This window comes from Hemicordylus capensis, chromosome 1, assembly GCF_027244095.1.
Source record: "Hemicordylus capensis ecotype Gifberg chromosome 1, rHemCap1.1.pri, whole genome shotgun sequence".
Classification (NCBI taxonomy): Eukaryota; Metazoa; Chordata; class Lepidosauria; order Squamata; family Cordylidae; genus Hemicordylus; species Hemicordylus capensis.
Window position 1 is genome coordinate 428,149,892 of NC_069657.1, and position 13,250 is coordinate 428,163,141.

General features: G+C 46.5%; 1 non-coding gene across 1 annotated transcript; it reads left to right on the plus strand.

Annotated features, from left to right (window-relative positions):
* Window positions 1–12,597: 12,597 nt before the first annotated feature.
* TRNAE-UUC (transfer RNA glutamic acid (anticodon UUC)) lies at window positions 12,598–12,675 on the plus strand. The gene has a single exon. It is a non-coding gene; the product is annotated as a tRNA-Glu (tRNA).
* The last annotated feature ends 575 nt before the right edge of the window (window positions 12,676–13,250 follow it).

The window sequence follows — 13,250 nt, forward strand, 5'->3', positions numbered from 1 at the left end:
GTTATAAGAAAATGGTTCCTTTCATTGTTTAGAAGCTGATGTTTAGTATGTCGTCTGACTCAGAAGCAAGCAACTGCACTTCTACAGGATGGGGCCAAATAGAAACATCATGTTCACGTTCCAGGAATGTCAGGATGACAGAAAAGCGTAAGCCTAGGGATAAATCAAACGTATGCTATCTGAAATGAAAGTAGATTTCACAGTCTTCTTTTCCATTAAAATGCATTTTGACTGTCCTGCAGTACTGTAAGTATTCAAATACCAAACATATATCATTTTGATGGTGAATAAAAATAATTCTAATTAAGATGTTTTAAAAAAGTGTTGTCTCTGATAAAGGAAATTGATTTAAAACAACAACAACACCCCACACACCACAAAATACGAGCAGGAGCTCCAACTATTAAATACTGGAAGAAAAATGTGTGTCCAGTTTGTGCATTTGTTTTGTTCTGTTTATTATTACTTATTATTCAATAATTTATCTCCTGCCTTTCCATTTATAAACAATCCTCTAGGTATCTTACAACAAGTTTGAAAGAACAATATGCAGTTCACTTCAATAACATGTTTGACTAACAAGCAGAAGGTTGCTGGTTCGACTCCCTGCTGGTATGTTTCCCAGACTATGGGAAATACCTATATCTGGCAGCAACGATATAGGAAGATGCTGAAAGGCATCACTGATCTCATACTGCGTGGGAGGAGGCAATGGTAAACCGCTCCTACCAAAGAAAACCACAGGGCTCTGTGGGTGCCAGGAGTTGAAATCGACTTGATGGCACACTTTACTTACTTTACAATAACATGATAAATGAAAAGCAAGAATAAACGGCAGCACAGATTAAAACCAGCACCGTAAAAAGGACACATGAAATATTGGGTCAGTTCAGGAGATGCTTCTCCCTGTTGGCCTCACCCAGGCATCAGCATGCTGGTCCAGTCCGCTCCTGTTACATCACAAAATCTCATGGAGAGTGGATGATCTGAAATGCACCCCACATGTGATCACAATACTGCTAGTGGAGAAGGGCCAGGGGCGTAACAAGGCTGGAGTGGGCCCAGAGACAAAATTTTAAAATGGGCCCCTCGCTGATACACACACACACTTCACAATATATAGTCATGTGACTTGTCTCTGCGGGGGGGGGGCTCGAGGCGTGGGGGCCCCCAGGCAGCCGCCTCCCCTTGCCTAATAGTAGTTACGCCCCTGAGAAGGGCTGTACCTCAGTGGAAGACCATCTGCTTTGCATGCAGAAGACTCCAGATCCAATGCCTGGCCTCAGCAGCCAGTGTGGTGTAGTGGTTAGAGTGGTGGACTCGGGGCCGGTCACGTCTCTCTCAGACTAACCTACCGCACAGAGGGTTGTTGTGAGGGTAAACATAACCGTGTGTACACTGCTCTGGGTTGCTTGTTGGAAAAGTGAGAGATAAATGTAGTCAGTAAAACAAATCTCCTGGGAAACATTCACTGGAAACCCAGAAGAGCTGTTGCCAGTCAATGTAGATGATGCTGAGTCAGGGGGCTTTCCAGATGACAGGCTGTTCAGCAGTAAAATGCTTCAGCTTGGCAGGATCATATTGAAAACATAAATGGTACAAACCTCCTACAATGAGAAAATACAGCTGATGTTTTGTTTTGGGTGCCACACATGCAACATCATAGGACTAGAAGGCAAGGATAAAATCCTAAAGAAGGCATCCGAGATGTGAACGGCACCTTGATGATAGTGCAGGGATTGCGATGTTGAAACACAGGCAGTCTGGAAGCACACTTAAGGGACACGTAGTGGCGGTGTTGTAGGGTGTAATCTGGCAAGTTCCCAGGTGGACAAATGGCCTGGCTTAGTAAAAGCAGCTTCCTAGGTAGCCCTATGCCAGTCATCATTCTACACAAACAGCTTTTGTTGAAAACAGCAACAAACTTTATTTGCTAGCTGCCCCATAACAAATTGTTCTCTGGGCAGCTCACAAATAGGAAGAACCCATTGCTCGTGTTCAGTTTTGTAGGGAAAAGTGGACATCCGATCAAAAAGGGAGTACAAATCTATGTTGACGCACCACTCCATCTATCTATCTATCTATCTATCTATCTATCTATCTATCTATCTATCTATCTATCTATCTGCACTCTTACAGTCCAAAAGAAATGTCTGATGCGCAAAAATCTGAGAGCGATATGCCTCCTCCATAATCCTCTCCTTTTCCTTGCTGTTGTTTTGAGTCCCAAAATAACTGTCTCCTAGCATCCATTGCTTCTCTCTATCAGTTCCTTTCCTTCAAAGAGCACCTCCTGTCCCTAATCCTGGTGGGAGGGGTTTGGTGTTTTTTTGTTTTTGTTTTGTTTTTGAGTTGAGGGTCAACATGTCCTCATTGCCACCACAAGTCCAGAATTCATCCCTTTTCCTTTCCCCTTTCCCCTCCCTCTCTCAGTTCCTTGCCCCTCCATACAAGAGGCAACAACCCAAGATATTTTAGAATCCACATGGAGGCTTTTCACACAGCAGGCTTTCCTGCGGACTTACTGCGAGTTTGGGGCATAACAAATATTCCAAAGCACAAAGAGTATTTTTTTTAACCCTGGACATAAATCAGGCTCGGTTCCAATATGGAAGGGAAACCCCGAATCGTGTGTGAAGTGCTCTCTGAAATACTGCATGGACTTCAGAGTAAATCTGGCTGATATGTGAACTCACACCCACCCTCCCAAAGTAAAGTTGCGGTAAAGTCGCCATCTGAAAAAGCAAATGGCAGTCCCTGTGGTGGTAAAAATATAATAATCCTGGGTGACATCCAAACTAAAGCTGCACTAATGCAGACACATCGCACGACTGTAAGGATGTTGCACTAGCTGGTCCCACTAAGTCAGGAGCTTCCGTTTCAGAGCAGAGACACAGGGACACAGGCAGCTGCCTTATACTGAGTCAGACCATTGGTCTGTCTAGCTTGGTATTGTCTACACTGACTGGCAGTGGCTCTCCAAGGTCACAGGCAGGAGCCTCCCCCAGCCCTTTTGGAGATGCAAGGGAGCGAACCTGGGACCTTCAGCATGATGCTCTTCCATTGAGCTATGCCATGGCCTCATATCTTACAGAGCTCACATGTAGTCTCCCATCCAAATGCAAACCAAGGTGGGCCTTGATTAGCAAAGGGGACAAATCATGCTCACTACCACAAGACCAGCTCTCCTCCCCTAGTGTTGCTCTGGTGCAACAGCATGTGCAAACCCTGGTGCACCTCCAGCTGCAAATATATGCTCTTCCTCCATTCATCTATGTTGTACAGACTGGTTTATTCAATATATTTATAATACTGATATCCTGCCCCTCCAGTGTAATTCAAGGATGCAAAGCTATCTGTTCTCCTTGTCGCACAAGCACAATGCTTGCACAGGGGGACCAAGAATGCAAGAAACCGAATAAACCTGAGGACCCACTCAGAGACATGGCCCTTATAATGCCCTTATACAAAACGATGGTGCGGCCACACCTGGAGTACTGCGTACAATTCTGGTCACCACATCTAAAAAAGGACATTGTAGAACTGGAGAAGGTGCAGAAGAGGGCAACCAAGATGATCAGGGGCCTAGAGCACCTTTCTTATGAGGCTAGGCTACAGCACCTGGGGCTATTTAGTTTAGAGAAAAGATGACTGTGGGGAGACATGATAGAGGTCTATAAAATCATGCATGGTGTGGAGAAAGTGGATAGAGAGAAATTCTTCTCCCTCTCACATAACACTAGAACCAGGGGTCATCCCATGAAATTGATTGCCGGGAAATCTAGGATCAACAAACGGAAGTACTTTTTCACACAACGCATAATCAACTTCTGGAATTCTCTGCCACGAGATGTGGTGACAGCCAACAACATGGATGGCTTTAAGAGGGGTTTGGATAACTTCATGGAGGAGAGGTCTATCAACGGCTATTGGTAGGAGGGCTACAAGCCACCTCCCGCCTCAAAGGCAGGATGCCTCTGAGTACCAGTTGCAGGGAAGTAACAGCAGGAGAGAGGGCACACCCTCAACTCCTGCCTGTGGCTTCCAGCGGCATCTGGTGGGCCACTGTGCATAACAGGATGCTGGACTAGATGGGCCTTGGGCCTGATCCAGCAGGGCTGTTCTTAAGTTCTTATGTTCTTATAACCTTCTTGTATGGGTGCATCCTTGTTCATTGCACTAATACAGCACTAGCCTGGATGGCAGCCAAAGTGAGATTGCCAGTTTGTTGTCCTTGAATCATATCCCCAATCCAGCTGGCTAAACTGGTTCACCTCACCAGTGCTGGTTCCAGGATTTTGCAGGCCATTGAGTAAGGCATTCTTAGCCTGGAAGAAAGAATGAGCACACTGGGAATTCTCCCATGCAACCTTTGACCTTCTTGCTTCATGCAAAGTGAGAGTGGCATAGCTGATCAGGCAGTGGCCCTTTGCCAGTCTTGGAGTGCTAGCAAAAACCTGTTGACACCATCCTCTGAAGCCAGTATTCCATTGCTGGCACCTTTGCTTTGAACGGTCAGAATATTTGTGAACATTCCATGCTGACAGCCTCTCCGCCAGTAGCTGGAGGGCTCACAAGTAATAGGAAGTGGGCAGCAACATGCAACAGTGGGTTTTTTTTAGCTTATGCCATATATAGAATGAAGTTCTGACAAGATATTTCTAGGTGCAGGAGTCACTCTTAGAAATGTTCTATAACTCTGCATTGAAAGAAGGGGAGCAGGATTAGTGGAAATGAATATGTTGGCCTCATTCAAAAAGGGTGCAACTGGCATCATTCAGCACAAGCATTAAGAAAAAAACAGATATGATTTCCTTTATAATAAAGTGAACCTTATTCACTTGGTGGAACTTTAGCTTTACTCACTTCCCAGTTTCTTCTAACAAGCTTGACTTGCGGATCGTGAAGAATACTCACCCACTTTTCTCCTGCAGTCTCTGAGTAAGGTGTCAAGGTGTTCTTTTATGACACTTCCTTGCTCCCAAATCTCCTTGCTCTCTAAATCTGCCTGATTTAGCCGCTGTACAGTAAAGACCCCTGAAATGGAACTTTATTTGCCACTGGCATCTCCCACCTTGCTTGACGTGCCTCAAGGCTTAAACCCAGTAGTCAGGAGCCCCTTCCAGACATTTTCCTGCTAGGATGCCGCTTTCTCCTCACATCCATCCATCCGCTGCTGCATAAAACGTTCACCTCCAACAAAGAGAAAGGCCAGCACCGCAGAAGAAAGAACAGAGAGGACACCGAAGAAGGGAGTGCCCTAAGAATAGGGTATCAGTCTACCAGTCAGAAGAGCCAAGGCGCAGATATATTGAGACACAGTGGCACGTGGAGGGCATAGCTCGCCCATGTTTGGGCCACCTGCCCCTCAACCTGGTGATGGCCCCCCACCCCAGTGCCACTCTTTCCCTGCCTCCCTCACTGAGTAGCCCATGGTAGGCTTCCCTGCCCCTGCTGTGGGGTGGCTGGCTGAGCAGGTGGAGAAGGGCAGCTGCTTGGTCAGCGGGGAGGCCACTGCTGCTACCTGGGGTGTGCCACTGTGTGCCCACGGTGGCAGTGAGGAGAGGGGGGGTGCCGGGGTGGGATGCGGGTGCCACTGGGTGCTCACCAAAGCCCCAGAATGTGCTGGCAGTGGCAGTCCGGCAGCAGCTGTGCATGGGTTCTTTGAAACCATGCACACAATTACAGCTCTGCCCCTGCGGAAAGAAGAGAGGATATTTATTTATTTATTAATTACATTTATAAACCAACCCATCCAGAGGCTCTGGGTGATGTACAACTTTTTAAAAAGACATAAAACCCACAATTCAAACCCACTACTAAAAACAATATAAAAACAATTCAAAAAACGATTAAAACCATTAAAAAAACCAATTAAAACACTTAAACAACAACAACAACACTTTACAAGCCTTAGAAGGCCAGGCCAAACAGATAGGTTTTTACGGCTCTCTTAAAGGCCAACAGCGAGTCTAAACTGCGGATATCTGCTGGGAGTGCATTCCACAGACCAGGAGCAGCTACAGAAAAGGCCCGATTCCGAGTCGCCACCAGATGTACCAGTGGTAACTGGAGACGGACCTCTCCAGATGACCTGAACGGGCAATGGGGATTGTACCAAAGAAGACGCTCTCTAAGGTAGCCCGGACCCAAGCCGTTCAGAGCTCTAAAGGTAATAACCAGCACTTTGTATTTTGCCCGGAAACATATCGGTGTGGGGGGCAGCCCTATATTCTCCAGCTCCACTCTTAATGTCCCTAGTCGTCAATAGGAGCTATTGGTGTTAAGAGTCACTGCTTATGGAGCCAGGTGTCCAACAAAGGCCAGTGGGCTGGCTAGCCATTGACCTCCCACCCCCACCCTCCATCTGGGTACCTTGTGCGCAGCTAGCTGCAGCATGTTTGAACAGGGCGAGGGTCAGAACTCCTTCCTAGTCCGAAAGCGGCTTCACGCCATTTTATTTCTACTGAATATCCCTTATCCATCCCCATCCCTCTGGTCACACCCAAATCCTACCCACCAGTGGTGTCCATAGGCCTCTGGCTGAGTCACAGGAGGCTGCTGCTGTTTACCTGGCCATCCGATTGAGGAGCAACTGAGGTGATAGAGTAGCCCAGCCTGTGTGTCCAGAGGCAGGCCATCATGAAGTCCTCCTCTGGAGAAGGCTGCAGGATTTAGAGCACAATATGGACAGGAGAGGGGTGTGTGTGTGATCCTGAACCCTGCCTTGGACCATACTTCCTCGAGCATGCCCCCCCTCCATTATAGAAATGTATACATGTTCCATGAGATATGCTTTTGGCCCGAAATGCTTAACTTTGTTTACTAAACAGGATGCATAGATAGATCAGGAGAGTCTGCTGTGGGCAAGGGAAGCCTTCACCTTTTATCCCCCACATTGCTCAAATCCAGATTGTTCTCTCTGTGACTGCCCCAGAAGGGTATGAATGCAACCACCATCACTGGAGGCATGCTGTGCTGGGGATGGATAGGAAAATAGGAAGTTGCTATATACTGAGTCAGACCATTCGTCTATCTAGCTCACTATTGGCTTCACAGACTGGCAGTGGCTTCTCCAAGGTTGCAGGCAGGAAGCTCTCTCAGTCCTGTCTTGGAGAAGCCAGGGAGGGAACTTGGAACCTTCTGCTCTTCCCAGAGCGGCTCCATCCCCTGAGGGGAATATATCTTACAGTGCTCAAACATCAAGTCTCCCTTTCATATGCAGCCAGGGCAGACTCTGCTTAGCTAAGGGGACAAGTCATGCTTGCTACCACAAGACCAGCTCTCCTCTCCAAACTGATAGGGCCAGTTACTCTCCCACTGATAAATAAAGAGAATTACCACTTTTTAGAAGGGCCTCTTTGCTCACTTAGCAGGGGGAAATCCCATTGATACCAATAGGAATTCATTCAAGGCTAACCTTCAAAACTCATTTCCTTAAGGAACCCTAACCCCTAGTTCTCACTGGCAACTGCAAACCCACAAGATGTCATTATATTTGCTTACATTCATTGCTTGTTACCCTGACTTTCCCCCTCTCCTAATCGCATAACCTGGGAGTGTACACTCCTTAGGTTAGGGGCCTACCTCTTTTTCACTGAATCTGTAAAGTATTGCATCTATTTATAGCATAATAATTTCAAAGATCCAGACAATCCTGAACATATCTACCAGCATCTACATCAAGTGCATTTGGGTTTTCCATCAATTCCACTGCCATGGCTCTCCCCAGAGAAAACTGGTAATTGTAGTTTGGCAAGTATGCTGAATATTCTGCAAGTGATCCTTAGTCTCCATGCAGAATGAAGGCTGGCGTACAGAACAAGAATGCACCAGTGCAATGAGAAAGCAGCCTAACAGAACTTCTCAGCTAACTGTAATGGGGAAGTGCCAATTTTTGACACCTCCCCCTCCCCAAAAAGCCCTCTGTGCCACCCCAAAATATGTCCCCGAGGGCCATGCAACCCTCAGAGACATATTTTGGGGTGGCACCGAGGGCTTCTTGGGGAAGGGAAGGGTGTCAAAAATTGACTCTTCCCTGTGTAGTCAACAAGAACCGCGCAGACTGGTAAGCAGGAAGTCAATATTTACTTAATTAAGTGTAACTTGATTGTTAAGGTATTGTAAAAATCAATAAAATTTTAAAATGCAGAAAATTGACTCTTCCCTACTGCAGTTAGTTGGGATGTTCTGTTACATAGGAACATGGGAAGCTGCCTTCTACTGAGTCAGACTATTGGTCCATCAGCTCGGTACTGTGTGTGTACAGTTTGGCAGTTACTTCTCCAATGATGCAGGCAGGTGTCTCTCTTGGCCCTTTCTGGAGATGGCAGGGAGGGAACTTGGAACTTTCTGCATGCAAGCAAGCAGGTGCTCTTCCCAGAGTGGCCCCATTCCCTACAGGGGATATCTTGCAGTGCTCACATGGATAGTCTCCCCTCCTTGTCCTAACCAGGACACACCCTGCTTAACAAAGAGGCCAGTTCATGCTTGCTTCTGCAAGACCAACTCTCCTCTGTTAGGTTTATCTCTCACTGCATCAGGGCACCCTTGTGTTGTATGCCAGCCTCACTTCCCAGCATTTCCTCTCAAGAAGAGGGAATAACCATTAAGTCAGTTTATTCAATGGCGGAAGGGCACATCCAACCATATGCCTTATTTGCAAGAGCAGTTAGATCCTGATGCAATCTCAGCAGCAAAGTCAGTATGAATACCAATGGCTCCACTGAATTTGAATGGGGACCCCCAGGGAAACCACAGTTGCTACAGCTGCCAAGTTCTGAGATAGCGGATCTGGGAGGCTGGGGGAGGAGACTGGCCATGAAAGGTTTGGCATGAAAGCACAAGGGTGTGAGCATGTGTATGTTTCAGAGGGAGGGGGAATTGATCAATGTAAAAAATGTGAAATCCCTTGGCTAGCGTGAGTCAAAACCTCCCTCCAGGCATCTTGAAGCCAAGCAGCTGGCACATAGCATGGCATCTAATCTCGAGACAGACACCCAGCTTGGCAGAGGGACAGGGCTAATATTTTCACAAGGAGGAATTGTTCTTGACCAGTTGCACAAACAGTCTCGCCCACAGCCACCGGCAGGCCACTCGTGGCAGGCGAGTTCACGTTCTAATTGTTGTTATTGTTTCTAATGGCAAAGATCAGCATCCTTGGGGACAGCAAAAGTATAAATCTCACTTCACAGCTAATAACCATCTCTCGGAACATTATGCGTTTCTGCCCTATGGAAGAGGAGATGTGGTGATCTCCTCTATGCTTATTTTTCTTACAGGACTCTCAATTTCACCAGGGCTTTTGTTTTTAAAAGAAGAGGTAGTCAGGTCTTGAACTTCCTCCAGATGGGATAGATCGCCTGCCCGGCAGGAGGAACTACCAACAAACCCCTTCAGGCAGACAATAGGCTGGTACACACAACTGTTAAAATTAGGGCACAAAGGAATCTGCCTTCTACTGAGTCAGACCATAGGTCCATCTAGCTTAGTATGGTCTACACCAGGGATTCTCAATGTTGGGTCTCCAGATGTTATTGGACTTCAACTCCCATAATCCCCAGGCCCAGTGGCCCACTTACTCCCCCCCCCATTTCCCCTGCCGGTGCTCGCTGGAAAACTGATCCGGAGGGGCGGTTTTCCAGCAAACGCCTGCTGGGGAAACATGGCGGGGGGTACATGTACCCTCCCTTGCCCTTAAAGTTATCCCCCAACCTTCGAACCCGCCCCCACCAGTTCCGTGCACACCCCTAGTTCACGCTGTCATTCAAATCTAGGTTTAATGTGGGTTACTGAAATTTGCATGATGTTGTGAACCCTCACCCAGGTGGGAATCTCAGATTCATTTCAGGGCATCTTGGTGTGGGTTCACATAATCACATGAATGTTGCTAACCCACATTAAACCTACATTCAAATGATTGTGTGAAGCAGGCCAATGGCTCTTTCCGGATGGTAATAAACTCCAGGAAGTTCAAAGCTTCAGCCCAAGTTCCAAGCACAATCTTACTCCCCCTGCGCAATCTTACTCCCCTTTGCAGCATGCTTCTGCACTACTTCCTAGCACAATCTTAACTTGTATACACACTGAGCAGGGACCTCACATAATGTTTGCAGCACCAGCTGCTAGCCAGCTCTTGCATTCCAAGAAGAACTGACCCTTTTTAATTACTACTTTTGTCACAATGTCAATTGGAGAAACGGGTGGGTGCGTTTCAGAAAACAAGAGCTGGCCAGCAGGTGGCACTATGAAAATTGTGTGATGTCCCTGCTTGGCATATGTATAGAAGGTAAGATCATGCTAGGCAGTAGTGTGGAAGCTTGCTGCAGCACATGTACGGGAAGTGAGATCACACTTGGAACTTGCACAAAAGCTTTAAACTACCTGCAGTTTATTGCTGTCTGGAAAGGACCAATACTGATCTAAAATTAGAGGATACCAATTTAATACTAGAGAGAGGAGGGATATTAGGGCTGCGAGAAGTAGCTCTGTACTGAGTTGGGGGTACACAACTCTAGGTTTTGATGGGCTCTCTTTTGCTTTGATCGAATTCAGAAGTTTCGATTTGGAACTGAAGTTTCAGTGTCTCACCACTGGCCCTTGAGCCAGGCTATATCCTGCCCGTGCCCAGTAAGTATCTCCATAGTTGTGGAAGGATGATTAGGGGAGAGGAGGGACTGAAACAGCTGAATTGCTTTGGAAGATAATGGGCCCAGTTTAGCCATGGTTGCTTCAATCTGGACTGAACCAGAGGCCTGACAGTTCAGTTTGGAATCAAAGCTTTGGTGACCGAATTGGGTCAAATCTCCTCCAAACCGAATCAGACACTGAAGTTTCATGCAGCCCTGGTGGATACATATTTTCAAGGATGATCAATGGGCTTTCAGTATTACTGAACTGTCCTATCTGATCACTGGTTTCCTTTGGCATTGATTTTGCTATTGTTGCTTCTGCTGCTCCAGTCTTTTCCACTAGACTTGTTTTTATTTGTTGGATTTTAATTGCATTTTTGTGTGCCACTTGGAGGGCCCTTTGGAGTGGAAAAGTGGGTTATATGCTTTGGTATAAAGTGTCAATAGCAGGGTGATCTCATCTTGGGTTGACTGCTGAGGCAGAATTTTCCTGACATCAGATATAAATAGCTGCTTCTTGTGAAGTGCATGGAGGCGATGCGGGAAACCTCTGTTGCTTGCTAAACAGCAACAGCTGGAATGCGGCTCTCAAGCAGTTGGTCCGTTGAGGCTAGTGCTATTCAATAAGAAAGCAACCATCATCACCACACTTGTTACAAAACAGCTGTGAACTATGCTCCACCTTCCTTAGTGGAGGCTTCCAATTGAATATATAGGACGAGGTTCTCAAACGTGAGTCCCTGGTTACCACAGGACTACAACTCCCATCACCCCCTGCTACAATGCCCAAAGGTTGGGTTGATGGGATTTGTAGTCCAACAACACCCGGGGACCCAAGTTTGGGAACTCATGACCTGGGACATAGCAGTTTTCTTGTCTGTATCCATGATGATAGTTTTAAATTCTCATTCATTCAACCTGAAGCCAAAACAAGGATCTGGAAGACCTGGGTTCAAATCCCAGGTTCTCCATGAAACTCATTGCCAGTCAGTCAGCATTTGTGTCCTTCTCACATTCACACCCACACGATTGGTGCCCTAACATGATCCTATCACGAGCCTTTGGGTAAAAAGAGGGGGGGAAGATAGACAAAAAGGAGGAGAGGGGGACCTGGAACAAATTAACTATCTAGATTTTCTGGACCCTGCTCCCCAGATAGCTCAAATAAGTAAACCAGGGGTTGGCAATCTTTCAGAAGTGAACATAGGAACATAGGAAACTGCCATATACTGAGTCAGACCATTGGTCTAACTTCTCAGTATTGTCTTCACAGACTAGCAGTGGCTTCTCCAAGGTTGCAGGCAGGAATTTCTCTCAGCCCTATCTTGGAGAAGCCAGGGAGGGAACTTGAAATCTTCTGCTCTTCCCAGAACGGCTCCATCCCTTGAGGCAGGGGCGTAGCTATAATTGAGCGAAAGGGTTCAAAGAGCACGGGCCCCCAGCTCCTGCAGGCCCTCCAGCTCCAGCCCTCCATATTTTCTTCATTATCTCCCTCATTCTGGGGGGCCACCAGAGAGAGGAATGAACACGGGCCCCCTTTCCTCTAGCTACACCCCTGCCCTGAGGGGAATTATCTTACAGTGCTCACACTTCTAGTCTCCCTTTCATATGCAACCAGGGCAGACCCTGCTTAGCTAAGGGGACAAGTCATGCTTGCTACCACAAGACCAACTCTCCTCTCCTCTCCTCTCATGGCGTGCCAAGTCCTCATTTGTTCAGTTTAAGGTTTCACATGCCAATAATCTTGCACAGAAAGCCTCTCTCTAGGTATAGTTTAACAATTGTTGTATGTCAAATATTTTTTTTTTTAAAAAATAAAATAAAATGCTTAATAAGGCTGTGGGATGGAGGGCCAGTATTGCAGTAGCAAGCATGAACTGTCCCCTTTGTTAAGCAGGGCTTGCACTGGCTTGCATTTAGATGGGTGACTATATATGAGCACTGACTGCTTTAAGGTATTTCCGTAGGAGATGGGGCCATAGCTCAGTGGTAGAGCATCTGCATTTCATGCAGAAGGTCCCAGGTTCAGTCCCTGGCATCTCCTGCTAGGAGTGAGAAAGTCTCCTGTTTGAGAACCATGGAGAGCTGCTGCCAATCAGTGTAGTAGACAATGCCGAGGTAGAGGGACCAATGGTCTGACTCAGCATAAGGCTGCTCCCTATGTTCCTTAAATTAAAATTTAGTTTAAGGAACATAGGGCAAAATACAAGGTGCTGGTTATTACCTATAAGACTAGACAGATAGGTATTACCCTAGACAGCTTAGGCTCTGGGTATTTAAGAGAACGTCTTCTTCATCCTGAGCCCCCCCCCCACCTGTTAAGATCATCTGGAGAGGTTTGTCTGCGGTTGCCACCAACTCGTCTGGCGGCTACTCTGGAACGGGCCTTCTCCATTGCTGCCCCTGGACTTTGGAATGCGCACCCTGTTGAAATAAGAGCCTCCCCATTTCTGGCAACTTTTAAAAAGGCACTGAAGACACATTTATTCACCCAGGCTTTTAGTTAGATTTATGGTTTTAAATTTTTAATGTTAGTTTTAAATGATTTTAATGCTAATGATTTTAATGTTTAAATAATTTTAATTGTTTTATTTATTTATTTATTTGGTTTGTATACCG